Source organism: Arvicola amphibius, chromosome 12 (genome assembly GCF_903992535.2).
Source record: "Arvicola amphibius chromosome 12, mArvAmp1.2, whole genome shotgun sequence".
Classification (NCBI taxonomy): Eukaryota; Metazoa; Chordata; class Mammalia; order Rodentia; family Cricetidae; genus Arvicola; species Arvicola amphibius.
Window position 1 is genome coordinate 152,545,400 of NC_052058.2, and position 11,649 is coordinate 152,557,048.

At 49.5% G+C, this 11,649-nt stretch overlaps 1 pseudogene; it reads left to right on the top strand.

Moving 5' to 3' along the window:
* The first annotated feature begins 1,015 nt into the window (after positions 1-1,015).
* LOC119803096 lies at positions 1,016-1,611 on the top strand (annotated as a pseudogene).
* Positions 1,612-11,649: the final 10,038 nt, after the last annotated feature.

The following is an 11,649-nucleotide window of genomic DNA, read 5'->3' on the forward strand; positions in this document are numbered from 1 at the left end:
TAGGAATTAAACAGAATTTTTAAATAAAAATAAAACCAACATAGAAGGTCAAGGTGTAACAATTCTAGAATAAACATTAGGCCTAAATAAATGAGCTTCGGTTCTAGCTATATGACCAATTGCTAAATTAAATGAAAAACAATCATTTTCATTCTAAGTTTTTTCCCTTTTGTTCATTAAAAGAGTAAGAAATTATAAGCTGGACTTGGTGTCAACTCCAAATTATACCTGAAAGACAGGCTTTCCAACATGTTTTGAGCTTTGAAACACTTTCATGATTACAGCATTAATTAATAATAAACATCATCATAATAAAGACTCAGGTGAAAGGGCCAACTTAGAAGATAGATGGTATCAGAGCCCAAACTAAAACAAAGTGCTGTGTCAAGAGACACAACCTCTCCATGCACACATACACACATGCCTGCCCACCAACATAGAGGATGGTTATTTCAAAACCTTATCACAGCAGACTGTAGGCAGCTGTGTATCCATTCAGATGGTACCAAACCAGCACATCATGATGGGAAAGAATAGAGAGACCAGTAACACTATTATTCAAGTTACTCCTAAAATAACAGTGAACCCATTTTTAGCACTCAAATCAATCTTTAGACCTAACGTTCTGGGGAGTCTCCAGTTACCTCAAGGGACGTCAGCACAGAATGCTTTAAAAATAAAAACGGAGTGTTGACTTACTATATTCTAACAGAGCTACTCAGGGCTAGACACAACTCAGGAGCATTTGCTGTTCTTGCAGAGGACCTGCATTCAGTTCCCAATACCCACTCAGGGGCTCACAACCATCCGTGGATACACACATGGTGAACATATATACACTCAGGTGAAAACATAAAAAAACAAGCACATCTTTTTAAAAAGAGCCACTCAACCCATTAGGAAATACTCAAAGAATTAAAGTTAATTCAGAGGTAGGCCATACCCAAATGCTCACCTAAACTATCCAGTCAGGAACAGCATAAGCATTTGAAAGCATAAGATAGAGCACGGAGCGATGGGCATCTCTCGGGACAACTGGCACAAGCGCTGCAAGACCGGGGTAAGAGAAAGTCCTACCACAAGAAGCAGAAGTATGAACTGGGACGATTGGCCCTTGTGATATATAGTCCAAGTGGCAGGAGGCAATAAGAAGTGCTGTGCCCTAAAATTGGATGTGGGGAACTATTCCTGGGGTTCTGAGTGTTGTACTCACAAAACAAGGGATGCTGTCTACAGTGCATCCAATAATGAGCTGGTCCACACCAAGACCCTGGTGAAGAACTGCACTGTGCTTTATTGACAGCACACGGTACTGGCAGTGGTACAAGTCCCACTGTGCACATCCCCTGGGCCGCAAGAAGGGGGCCAAGCTTACTACTGAGGAGGAAAAAATATTAAACAAAATACAATCAAAGAAAATTCAAAAGAAATGATGAAAGGAAAAAGAACACCAAAATCAACATTCTCCTGGGGGAGCAGCTCCAGGAGGACAAGCTTCTCGCCTGTATTGCCTCAAAAACAGGCCAATGTGGCAGAGCAAATGGCTATGTGCTGGAAGGCAAGGAGCTGGAGTTCTACCTGGGGAAGATCAAAGCCCGGAAAGGCAAATAAAACATCATTCCTAGCTCATGTAATAAAGGTATTTATTGTTCTGTATTTAAAAAAACATATTGATCATTAAGGCAGCAGCATAATCCCCAACAAGAGTCTGTTGAAATCCCTAAAACATCAAAAATTGGAAATTACATCTATACTGTCATTTCTAAAATTGAGATGTGAATACCAACTTCTCATGAAAAATCAAATACCATCCTATAAAAATGTGAGAGGACTCAATGGATAAAGACACCTGTCACCAAGTCTGAGACCTATGTTCAAAACCTGGAACCTACATGGTATAAGGAGAGAACTGACTCCTCCAAGTTGTCCTCCAACTACCACCTACACACACAACAACAGTAAATATAAAAAAGTATGAAATAACACACTTATTTAGGTCAATCTTTTCAGTCTGGGTACTGTGATCAAGAAATGCCCAACACTTGGTGGTCCTATCTTCAACATAAAAACTTGCAGCACTTTGAGATCTGTGCTTCAGAAGATGAGACTCTTCCATAAGCAGCTTTTAGCTGAAACAGATTGCAAACACCAGCTGGGGAAAGTAAAGGGCATTTCCAATGCTGCAATGTGGGGAGCAAAGGCGGTGGAGTTAGTAGCAACCAAGGGCTTAATGAACATTGAAGGGTACAATCAGTACTTCTTGGTTTTAAATCAAGAATAGATAAAAGCATAATTATTTATATAACTGCATCACCCCAAAGTCTATGTCAAACTCCACTTCTCATTTATCCCAGGAGTTTTAGGGTAAATTCTACAAAGTCAGTTCAGTTTAGATTAGGAAAAGCAGATTTAGAGACAAGATTAGCACAGCTCTTCCAAAGCAGAAAAATAATTTGTTACTTGATGCTGAGTCTTTTATTGCCTCCACCACTAGCTACTGAAGACAGGAATCTAAACATTAATACCAGTGTTGGTTATGCATTCCCACCCAACTTTAACAAGAATTACAAATTCACTAATTTACTCTTTAAATAAATATAATTTTAGGTCAATTACCTAAGGGACCTCATACCAGTGAATGAAGCTTACACACACAACACTTAAGCACTTAAATAGACACTAGCAAAGAAAGAACTTCGTGTAGGTACCCCAGACTCACCTACTGCTCTATTTCCCAATCTGCCAATGCTGAACTCAGACTTGATTTCTTGGCTGATAAAGTATGCTAGAGAGGCTAAAAAGCCAGGCAATATCTTGAGGTTCCTATCTTTACTAAAACCTTCCAGGCATAGGTAAGGAAGCTGCCTTGTTTGTATTAGAGTGTGTGTTCTCATGTAAAAAAGCCAATTGCCAAAGACTTTGAATATACTCACTCCTGCTTTAAAACCTTATGGTCAAGATACAGAAATAAATGTTCCTTCTAGACCCTTCCAACCCCTACTAGCATGACTAGATAGAATGCTAATATTAAGAGTCTAAGCCTTAAATGGATGGATCTAGAAAAAAACATATTGAGTGAAGTAGGCTAGACCTAGAAAGACAAATATGGTATGCACTCACTCATAAGGGGCTTTTAGACAGAAAGCAAAGAAAACCAGCTTACAATCCATAACCCCCGAGAACCTAGACAACAAAGAGGACTCTAAGAGAGACATACATAGATCTAAATAGGAAAGAGAAAAAGACAAGAAGATCTCCTGAGTAAATTGGGAGCATGGGGGTCACGGGAGAAGGTAGGAGAGAGGGGAAAGAGGGAAGCAGAGAAAACTGTATAGTGTAATAAAAACAATTAAAAAAATTCTAAGCCTTAGCCCTGTGGAGGTGGTGCACATCTTTAATCCCCAGCACTTGTGAGGCAGAGGCAGGCAGATCACCATGAGTTCGAGCTCAGCCTGGTCTACAGAACGAGTTCCAGGACAGCCAAAGTTACACAGAGAAACCCTGTCTCAACAACAAAGAAATAAAAAGATTCTAAGCTTTGCCCAGAATTAAAGACCCAGCCCCTCATTCCTAGGTCAGGGTTCTTTTATGCCCTGGGAGACTATCATTTACAATTTTACAATTAGCTGTGTGCGTGCGTGCGCGCGCGCGCGCGCGCACACACACACACACACTAAAAATCAAACACCAAAACCACCACCAACAACAGAGTAAAACCCAGCCCATAAAAACTCAGCTTTATTACTCAGGAGGAGGCTGCCTTAGGTGGACTGGGAGTTCAAAGTCAGCCAAAGCCACAAAAGGAGATCCTGCAGAGAGGGAACAGAAAGGAGAAAAAAGAGCAGAGAGAGTGAAGGGAGGGGGGATGATAAGGGATGGAGAGAGGGGAGAGAGAAAGGCACAAAATTTTGTCTAACTTATTGGAAATCTAAGAGGCACCACTAGAGAAGTTTTAGTTAAGACAGAAAAGGTGAAACTAATCATCACTCTACTTTTATCAGTCAATCATATAAAATTTCAGGGCTGGCAAGATGTCGCAGCAGGTAAAAACACTTGCGTATGAGCCCTAAGACCCTGTACTGGAAGTACAGAACTGACTCCTGAAAGCTGTTTTCTGATTTTCCCACACGTGCACACAACTCCACACACACTTACTAAAAATACAATAAAAATTAAAAACCAATTATATAATTTCAAATCTGCCTTGTCTGATGAGAAATTATTGAAATTTTATCTATGTTGAAAATGAAAGTCTTTTTTATAGAAGGTTGGGAGGTTCACTCCCACGGTGGGAGGAGCCTTTCTCTAGACCTCTGGCTGAGGACTGCTATGACACACATCATGGAATGGTAGACACAGCACATTCCTTCCAGGCACTAATGCTCAGAAGACCTACACTGACGTCTACAGCAACAGGAGACTCCTACCACTACAGTTAGGGTTCACGGTGGATAAACAGGACAAGCACACAGACCACATCACCCATCACCAATTAACATTTTGATTCTTGACATGCCAGGGCACACATGTAACTGGCTGGGATAAAACAAAAATATCCAGAATCTCAATTCATCACTTAGTAACTTTGTGAGCTGATATTTGAGCCTCAACTGCAAAACAAGTAACTCTTTATAGAACTTACTCCAAATCAGTCCTCAGGTGAATCCAACATTCAAGATGTTGTATTTGGTTCAAGATGTAATTTTTTTTTATTGCTGCACATAAAAGCCAGGGAATCATGGGAGGGGTGGTCAAAGGTCCACAACCACAAGAGTGTGCAGTTCTATTTCTCAATGCTGGCTGTCTCCTTTAGAGGGGGCACATGCACATACACTACAGGTCAGTGGGTACTCCTCTTCCCTCCTCCTCTTCAACTCATTTTACCTCGGTAAATAATTGGGGTTTATAACCCATTTAAGGATTTTTAAAAACGAGTCGACTGTGCCTAATGCAAATACTGAGGGCAGCCACTATCAAGAGCTCCTCGTTAACAAGTTTGGTCTCACAGTCGTAAACTTCATTCTTATCCTCTGCATCTTGAACGCTTATACGGGACAGCACTGTAGTTGCCTGTACTGAAGCGACTCCGGGGCCATTCCTACCTCCAAATGTCCCCATGATTGTTAACTGCCTGCGTCAGCTCTCTTACTCTTGTCTGCTACACAGGCTGACACAGCCTCCCTTCCATGCTGGGGAGCCTCTGCCAGGAAGCTGTCTGCAGAACCATCTCTGGAGGGGGGTGGCAAGTGTTTTTATACAAGGCAGACTTACCTCTACAGTTGTCAACTTTCTATACACAGCATGCAGCGCCAAATGATTCAAATTTAGATAACTGCGAACTGCGGGGTGGGCGGACCATGGTAAAAGATACAGAAAATGCCCTGTGAATCCCAGGCAAGTTATAAAGAGGAAGGGTAAGCGATCAGTGGGGATTCTGAACACCACAGTCCTTAAGAGCCCCAATGCGCATCAGAAGTTAGCGTCCACCCCTTTCTACATACCGGGTAAACTATCACCAGCTTGTATTTCGGAGGTTTTGTTTTGCCATCTTTCTTCTAACATAGTATATCCCTGCACTCACACAGACCCGGAGCGTGATAGTGAAAACTCTTCCTCAGCGGAGTCTGCGCTGGCACGCGTGGGCCAAGCCACCCAAGAGGTGGCCTGGAGGAAGCCGGTCCACGCATGCCTCTCCAGAGCACTAAACCCGACCCACTTGCCGTGGCCCCAGCAAATGACGCAGACCAGCAGTTTCCCCAGGTGCCAGAAAAGAGTGGGGCGGCAGCGCGGTAGCCAGGGAGACCAAAGGAAGCAGTTGTCAGAGAAAGGCGTTCAGCAGAGTCGAGCCTGGAGGCCGCGGTGGGGGGTGGGGAGGCTGAGACAGGCAGCCCGGGGCTATGCCGACTTTTTGCAACACGCACAACGCTGTCTGAGGGCCGCCGAGTCCAGCAGGGTACAGCCTGCAAGGCGCCATGGCCACGGACCCACGAGGCTGCACGGTCCCCTGGAGCCCAGGTGTTGCAAGCTCCCTCGTGCTGAGGGCCACTTGCAGAGCTGTGGCCTTGCTGGGTCCCCTGAACACGAAGCTCAACGTCGTGAGCGAGTGGAACCGCAGAACCACCCACGGAGCGCCCACCAAAGTCACTTTCCAGGCTGGGTTCCCTCGCCTCAGGGGTCCTCGGGCAGGTGCGCCTCCCCCCGCCCCCCGTGGCCGTCTAGGCCTCAGCGAAGCGGCCTGTCCCCCTCCCCTCCCAGAACCCGAGGCCAGCGCTGGGGGCCACGCGAACCCATCTCCACCTCGACACCCCCAGTGCGGGCACCTGGCCTTGCTGCCCGGGAAAAGCCGGGAGACACCCGCGACGCCACATGAGGGCAAGTGAGGAAAGCAGGACGCTGTGAAGCAGGACGAGGCGCAGACTCCACACCTGCGCCCCCTCGCGGGCTGCTCGGCTTCTCCCCGACTCCAAGCCCGGGCCCCCCCCCTCCGACCCGCCGGGTTCCCGGGGCGAGCCCTCGAAGCCGGCTCGCGCACGCGCGCCCGACCTCACCTGGCCCGCGCCACCCTCGGAGCTCCGGCTCCAGAAGCAGGCGAACGTGTGAAGCCACGTGACTTCCCCGGGCTGGGAAAGCGTGCGGCCCGCACGAGGGGCCCGAGTCCTCGGCTTCAGAAGAGCCATGGCGGCGGTGCCGTCGTGGCGCGAGGCCCCCAGCGCCATCCCAGCCGGAAGGGGTCTCCGCCGCCCCCCACGTTGGCGGCCACCGCCGCCCGCCCCTGCCTCCTGCGGGACGCTGAGGCGACTCTCAAGCGACGCGCGCCGCCGCCGCCGGCCGCGCCGGCTCTCACGTGCGACGGCAGCGGCGGGAGGCAGTGTGGCGGACGCCCGGGCTCCCCTCCGCGCGGCCGGCTCCCGTCCGGACAGGCGTTCGAGGCCCCCCCTCCCCGGGAGTCTGCAAACACAGCTCCGGAGGCCCCAGCGGCCGCCCCCGGAGGGCCGCGGCGCCTTTAAGCCCAAAGGCCTGAGTCACGAGGAAAGCTCCCTGCCCCCCCACCCCCGCCTGCCCGCCGTCGCCCCACACCGCTCCACGAGGCCCACGACCGTGGGCATGTGACCGGCGCCCCGCCCGTGGGACGCTCGCCCGGGGCGGCGGTGGAGGGGGGGCTGTGGGGCGGCGAGACAGCGCGCGGACCGTTAGCCGAAGCGGCGGGGGACAGCGGCCCCGCCCGGCCCCGCCCCGCCCGGGCGGCTCTTACCAGAGAGAACGCCATGGGGTCCGGTGTGGCCCTGAGGGACTGACTGGCGGGCGGGTCTGGGCGGCGCGGGACGCGCACACACGTGGGCACTATTTTTGCAGCGAGCGGCGCGCGACTCCGCGCCCCGGCGGGCGGCTTTATAAAGCTCCGCCGCCGCGCTGGCCTGACGAGGAGCACCTGTGCCAGCCCCGCCCGGCCTCGCCCCCGCCCCCGCCCCCGCCCCCTCCCCCAGCGCTCCCTCCAGCCGTCCGGACCGCGCTCCGCCGCCCACCCTGGGCTTGGGGGGGGGCGAGGATGGAGGAGGGGGGGGGCGAGGATGGAGGAGGGGGGGGGGCGAGGATGGAGGAGGGGGGAAGAGAAGAGAGAGAGAGAGAGAGAGAGAGAGAGAGAGAGAGAGAGAGAGAGAGAGAGAGAGAGAGAGAGACGACCCAGCCGCGGGCGGCCACCTCTACCTGCGGGGAGTGCGGAGATCCGGGGCCCTGAGCGCGCCTCTCCCGCCCGGCCTCAGTTTCCCCTTCCAGGTTCCCAAGCCTCCGCAGCTGCGGAGGTGACGCGCGGCCTCCTGAACACCGGAGAGCCACGCCCCTCCTTTTCTAGTGACCTCTCGGGTGGGAGCCCCGGTGCACGGACCCGGTCCCCCCCCCGCCCACACACACACACACACACACACACGCGCGCGCACACACGCACTTCCACCCCCCACCTGCAGCAGACACGCCCTCACTTCAGACCGGCTGCTGGTGCATCTCCAGCGAGCTGGACCGGGGAGCGCAGGCGTCAGGGGATTCCGGAAAGTTCCAAAGACAGCCGTGCTCCTCTTCGGATTGCAATCCCCTGGGGGAAACCGCTTCCGACGCTCCCGCCGGATAGGCTGGGACGCTTGACTGGGAAAATTTCGGGCCAGGAGCTGAGGGTGAGCCGGGCTGTTGTTTAGAAAGGCGTCACGGGCCAGCTGGGGCTGGAGCGGACCGGAAGCCCAAGAGAGCGCAGAGGCGGAGATGGCATTCCGGGCTGGAGACCAGGGAAGGCGGAGAGGGAGGACCGAGCGGCCCAAGCTGACTAGGACCCGGCTAAAGCGTGTTGATACCACAGGAGGGAAGCCCGAGCCCAGTTTACGAAGGGCTTTTTTATTCTGCAGCCAGCTGGAAACTCGGGAAGAACGGTGAACGGAGCTTGGAAGTTGCCACGTCTCTTTTCAAAGGTTGCTGGAGGCTTAGAGGTTGGAAATTAGGCACTGGGGTGGGTAAGAAAGGGACCAGAGTTTACTGAATATTTCTAATTGTCTCTAATGGTATACTATTAGGTTCCTCCTGACAGGTGGGGAAGAAGCCGCTGCCAGCTGCTGGCAGGTTCGTGAGGCAGGTACTGTAGGCTTCTGCCCAGCGTGCTGGGAAAGGAAGCCGGTGGCCCTAGTCTAGTTTGGTGTTCTGAGAAGAAGGTGAGGAAGAGGACAGATGCTGGAGTTGAAATCTGGAGAGAGCTCAATGACAGTCAGGGCTGGCTAGTCTCCATCTTGGAACTCTCCCAAGGGTTGCGGATGTCCTAAGCAGAAAGGGTGACGACTGTAGGGGAACCCATACCCCTAAGAACAGCTCACCCTCAAGTCCCATCTTGGCCAGCAAGCAGCATAGGCCTGCTACTCCAAACCTTCTGTTTCTTGTCTGCCTTCTCTCCCTCTCCTGAGACGGTTAACACTCAGATGTTTATGGCATAGGGGATTGTACATGAGGGTGTACCAGGTGCTCTGAAGGCCCAAGGCACAGCCGGAAGGGCTGGTCAGCCAGCCATCGTGGCATAGGCTGTAATCACAATACGATCAATGATGAGACAGGAGGACTGCCTTGCATTGGACGGCAGCTAAGAACTACAGTCTGAAGAAAGTCTGCCTCAAAAATGAGTCAGAAGAAGAAGGGATGCGGATAGCTGATAGGTACCAAATATGTCAAAAATATCTCAGGAATCTTTATATCCAAGGTCACCGTGTACCTTAGTGATCCTTCTCATCCAGTCCTCCCTGGCCCCAAGTCAAGCAAGACAAGAATCTGAGACTTGAAATGGCACCTAAGGGCCTATGGGAATGAGTATATGAAAAAAAATCTAATAAACTTCCAAGCTCCCAGCATATAAGAAAATAACTTTGAACGTGAATTTCTGCTATCAATACCCTCCTTAAACTTTGTCGAAGTGGTAAGAACAGAGTCTTTTCTGGGCACTCAACCATGTGCTTCACACATGTCTGAGAGCTTCACTTGTGCTAACTCATTTTGTAGGTGACGAGATGTGTTCTGAGAAGTAACCTGTGCTTGGCTTCAGCTGTTTGGGAGACTGAGGCAGGAGGATTGCAAATTTAAAGCCTGCCTGGACAACTTAATGAGCCTGTGCCCCCACCCCACCCCACCTCCTACACCCCGGACTGTAGAGTAGATTTGGGAGTATAACCAATAGGGGTGCTTGTGTAGCACACACCAGACTCCAGGATCAATCCCCAGCACACCACAAAAGGAGGTGACTCAGTAACTCGCTCAAGGACCCCTTGCCAACAGGAGAAAAGCAAGAACTCAAGCTGTAGTTTTCCATTTTCGTAGCCTGATGGTATTTTTTCCTGATGATGATAAAGTTTTATTTAAACTTCTAGCATCTCCAGCCTGGTCCCCTTTCTACATTTGTTATTTATTTGTATATATGGACACACATGGAAGTCAGAAGACAACTTGAAGGAGTGTTCTCTCCTTCCACTGTGTGGGTCATGGGGCTTGAGCTCAGGCCATCAAGATTGGTGGCAAATGTCTTTACCTGGTGAGCCATTTTGCCCCCTCCCACTCTGTTTCTCGAACAGGCTTTCAATATGCATGTAGCCCACACTGGCCTTGAACCAAGTCTGATCCTCCTGCCTCAGCCTCCTCACGAGTACTGTGATGACCACTGTGCATTACTGTGCCTAGGCTACTCCCAGGATCTTTATGTGTACACTTCCATGTGATGTAAGAGAAGAAGTAGAGGGTTCAAATTTAGTTAAGGCCTCAGGTGAGTTGTTGCTCCCAAGATGAGGTCGGGGAGTAGGGTGCATCCTTGGCTAGGCCTACAGGTTCTGCAGGAAGCACAGTCCTGACTAGAAGGCATCCATTATATACCACGCAGAGTGTGGAAGATGACCAGGGCAGAGACATTAAATGACTTGGTCAAGTCAGCACAGCTGGTCACTGGCAGATGTGTGAGGAAGGAGCAGACAACGAGAGAATTATCCACTGTCCCAGTCAACAAACGTCCTTTGAGGCCAGCTATGCCTGGCACTGTCTCTGCAGTTAGCTTTAAAGTATCTGATTGGCTGTTTCCATTTCTCAATTGCATGTGGTAGGGGGCAGGAGAGACTATAGTTTTTTATGTGCTCCATATAAAAAAAGCACAGGGCACAGCAGGCAGAAAGGAGGTTACTGGGAGAAAGGGATGTCCTAGTTGCAAGAGATCAGAAGAGAAAAATCATTTAGGAAATCAAGACCACAAGGAAAGATGGATATGAAGTCTCATTCAAGTTCAGGTTTCATCGATCTCTTTCTTTATTGAAGAAACACTAGGGTTTTGTTGTTGTTGGTAAGAAAAAAACAGATCAGTGTGTCAATTACTCATCAAAAGCCTATTGACCTGAGCTCAATTCCCACATTCCTTGTAAAAGTAGGAGAGAGCAAGCTACACGAAATTGTCCTCTGACCTCCACCTGTACCTTGTGTGTGTATGTGTGTGTGTGTGCGCGTGTGCACACATACACAGTAATATTTTTAAAACGATAGTGGATCAGCCCCACTTTTTTATTAAATTTTAAATAGGCTAAATATATAAATGTGAAAATCTGTTTTGGAATTTTAAAGAATATAGATGGATATCTTTAATTTGTTGCTTTGATTTGTTGAGACTTATAGCCAAGGACAGTCTTGAACTGAAATTCTCTTCCTCCCAAGTGCTAGGATTATAAGTCTATGCTATCAGCCTGGGAGACGGCATTTTTATTGCCTCAACCTGTGGAAAAATTCTGTAAGTTAAAAATAAGAATAAAATATAAAGATGAAAAATTTGACCACACTGGAGCTTAAAACTTATGAAAAATATTTAAAACTAGAAAAGGTGAGCTATAGAGTCATATTTTCAATGCATACCAAGGTCTTCAAAGATCTAAGATAGCTTGGAGAGCTAAGAACGTCTATATCCTCCACAACCCAGTCAACTAAAATGGTCTGTGAGAAAAATATCCCAAGATCAATAAATGTGTGTGCGTGCTTGTGTGCTTATGGACCCTGTAAGTTGACATCTGGAGGAGGTCTCTGTTTTGTCTAGACTGGCTAACCAACGAGTCCCTGGGATCCTGAGATTGCACTTCTATGTGAGTGCTGGGAACTCAAACCCAG